The sequence below is a fragment of the Echinops telfairi genome, unplaced genomic scaffold, assembly GCF_000313985.2.
Source record: "Echinops telfairi isolate 266 unplaced genomic scaffold, ASM31398v2 ScPeMD7_7424;HRSCAF=8462, whole genome shotgun sequence".
NCBI lineage: Eukaryota > Metazoa > Chordata > Mammalia > Afrosoricida > Tenrecidae > Echinops > Echinops telfairi.
In genome coordinates, this window is record NW_022111324.1 from 53,810,173 (window position 1) to 53,813,653 (window position 3,481).

Here is a 3,481-nt window from a genome sequence, read left to right on the forward strand (position 1 = left end):
ATGAGTTGCTGTGTATTTGTTTCTCCAAAGTACCCAGACTAATACACCCCCAGACAAACTCACTGTCTTCTCGTCTATGCTAACTCTCAGCAACCCCATAGCACAGCCTAGGACTGCTACTCTGAGTTTCTCACACTAACTCTTTACAGGTGTAGAAAACCTCGTCTTTATCCTGAAAAGCAGCTGGCAGTTTTGAACTGCTGACCTTACAGTTAGCAGCTCAACGCATAATCACTACACCAACAGTCCATGGAAGAAATAAAAGCGGATCTGTAGAATGAGTAGGACATAGCTCGACAAAGAGAAGCAGGGGTTAGAAAGGCCCAGGCAGAGGGAAGAGCAGGGCCTAGAGAGTTTGAGGCCAAAACACCAGTATTGTGTGTGTGTGTGTTATGTGCTTGTGTGTGTTCTGTGTGTGTATGTAGTATGTGTGTGTGCGTGTGGTGTGTATATGTGTATGTTCTATGTGTTTGTGTAGTGTTTGTGCGTGTGTGTGTGTAGCAGGATGTAGGAGACATGAGCATTTTGCTCAGCACGAAGTTGGTACCCAGTAAAGGTTCACTGCACAAGTAACTGATGAATGAAAAGGATCCTGCAAGTCTTCAAACATCCCCCTCTCTTCTCTCCCCAGGGGCTCCTTCGCCTTGTGCTGGGGTACACCCTGGTGCTAGCACACAGTTCATGCTGTCCATCCTTTCTCCGACTCCCAGTGCCCACCTACCACTCTAGCTGGACAGGCCCTGCTTAGCATGAGTTGCACGTTCTCTCCTCCGATGGCTTAGTTCTGGGGCTCCTCCAGGCTGCAGCCGGAGAGCAGAAAGCATGAAAGCTTGGGGAGAAAACCCAGACTCGTTCTCCCTGCTCCCCTCCTGGCTCCCACTTGGCGTGGCCTGATTTCAGCACTGGGAGACATGGTGCCCCGGCAAGAGCCCAGGGCATCTGGGAGAACTCAGACCGCTCGGGTACACGCTGTGCTGGCAGGGCCACAGTGTTGTGTGTCTGGCCAAAACACACACACACACACACACACACACACACACACACACACACACACTTCATGTTCAGAAAGCAAAAACAGTGTGTGAAATTGCAAAAGAAAGAAAAATAAGAGTTGAGTCTTGCAGAGAAGTTACGTCAGAGCCTCAAGCCCACATCTGTATGTACCCTCCCTTTCCAGCCAGTGTTTACGAGTAAAAAAGGTTCATAGTGGTCTTGCTTTTTAGGGGCCAGTACCCAGTGCTAGCATCCTGCACCTCACAGTTGAGCAACCTCTGAGGAAGTGAACGTCCCTTCCGTGTGAATGCCCCCAGCCAGCTGGGGACACAGGCATGGGAGGATGCAAGCTAGAGAGCTGAGCGGGCCTTTAGGACGTGCCCTCTGCTGCTTGGACAGCCAACCCCAGCGTGCCTCCTCCCTCCCTGGGCCCCTGCTCTGTCCCGGTCCCCCTGGACCGTCCTCTCTATGAATAAGCAGATCGCTGGGAACAGACTCTGTGTGCTTCCTGCCCCGTGCTGCCTCGGCACTTTGAGTGCCAAGCATTCCATTGGCTTATGTGGCTTTCAGCCTGGCCTGCCTTGCTGCTCGCTGGGGTTGCTGAGAAGCCCCAAGTCAAAAAGCAGCCCCAGGTGGGCTGGGGGTGCAATAGGGTCCAGCAGAGCTTGGGCAGGAGTGGCAGTACGGGGGCCTGGAAGTGCTTCTTTCCCATCATTTCTAGGGCAGAGTTTGTGAGCTCTCTTTCTGGAGGCTGGCTGGCTGGAAAACTTGCTCCCTCCCAAGCTTCTCAGGCAGAGTCCAACCTGTATGTACCCTGCAGGCAGGTGGTACAGAGCAGAGGGCCCGGGCTCTCCACAGGGAGGGGCACGTTTTAATGTCTTGAAAGACTGAGATCATGGTTTATGGGGTGGGGTGGGGATGGAGGGCCAGGCCCTGGGGTCTGAGCCTTCTTGACCTGATGAGGTAAGTGGGGTATGTGAGAGGGCTGTCCCCAGCCCGTCTGCTCTTCAAACAGCTTCCCGAGGATGAGCGGTACAGCCGCCATTAGAGGTCAAGCTGGTTAGTCTGGTACTCGCTCTCCAAGATGCCCTCTGTGCAAACATGTCTTGTGTGTGGAGGGGGTTTTCATCCTTCCTGGCTCTGAGCTGCTGCATCGAACCTCGGCCCTTCTACTTAGGCCATGAGGTTCACACACCGGGGGCTTTGAAGCTCCATCGGGGAGCGGATCAACTCCAGACTCTGGATAGGAGGGTGTGTGCTCACTTGGCCCACAGGACGGTGTCCCTGGTGGCCACCGCAGTGCAGGACAGCGGTCCCAGGATGCTGGCATGCTCTCCAGACCACCGGCGTCTTATGCCATCTAGTTAGGAAAAGTCTGGAATCCAGAAGGTCTGGACTCTGGGAGCTTGGCATCTAGCCTGGCTCTGCCAGCCCATGTTACGGGTGAGGCCTTCATTCTTTCTGTCTGCAGTTTCTTCAGCTGGGTCCCCAGGGACTAGGTGATTGCCAAAGCCCTTCCAGGCCATTCTAGCTCTTCTGTGAGTGAGTGTGTGTGTGTGTGTGTGTGTGTGTGTGTGTGTGTGTGTGTGTTCCCAAAGGCATCCCCAGGCATGCGGGTGAAGTGGTGAGGAGCACAGTGGATCTAAGGTCATCCTCCCCTCCTCCGCCTCATCCTGGGCAGCACATCCCCCACAAAGGCCAAAGCATGCACAGTCGGAATTCTTTTGAAAAAGAAGGGCATGATGGCATCTTCAAAACCATGACTAAGACTGTAAGGATGCTTCCGGAAACATTACGAGGGAGCCGGGAGAGGAAGTGAAAAAACAAACAAACAAACAAACAAAAAAGCAAACAAACAATCAGGAGAACTTGTCAGCCATTTATCTCTTCTTCAAGAATCACAAAAATAATCGATAGTGGACAATAAAATAAAAAATACCATGACACAGCTCTATACAGAGGAGTCTGTTCAGCCCGATCAACACAACTCCTGGGGTGCCATGATCTGCCTGCCACGACTGAGGTTCAGGGAGTGCCAACCTAGTGCTTGGCACGCTGTGTGCAGAGCCGTGAGATGAGCCCTATCACCACAATTGAGAGGGCGGAGCAAGACCCCGAGAGGTAGGACAGCCAGGTTGTGCAGCTCCCAGGTGGCAGAGCCCCGCATCAGACCCAGGACACATCTATTTCTCCAACCTTCCTGGCCCACTTCTCATTGGACTGGAAAGTGAACATGCTCTGACACAGGAGACATTCCATGCCTCGTCATAAGCTTGGAAGGCAGTACTTCTTTTAAGCACCACTAGATCACCGCTGACATGAAATGCTGCTGCTGCCATTTAACCACCATTGTAAGGCACAGGTGTGAGGGGCCATGATCCCTGGCTCATTCTGGAGTCAACTTCCTCCTCTGGCTCCAGGGGCCCTCTTTTGCCTATGGCAGAGCTCAGCAGACTGAGGAACACACACACACACACACACACACACA

The 3,481-nt window shown here is 53.1% G+C and overlaps 1 protein-coding gene across 1 annotated transcript in view; it reads right to left on the minus strand.

Moving 5' to 3' along the window:
- The window catches only part of PLXNA2 (plexin A2), a 234,164-nt gene that overhangs the window by 32,147 nt on the left and 198,536 nt on the right, over nt 1–3,481 (minus strand). The gene's annotated exons all lie outside the window — the stretch shown is intronic.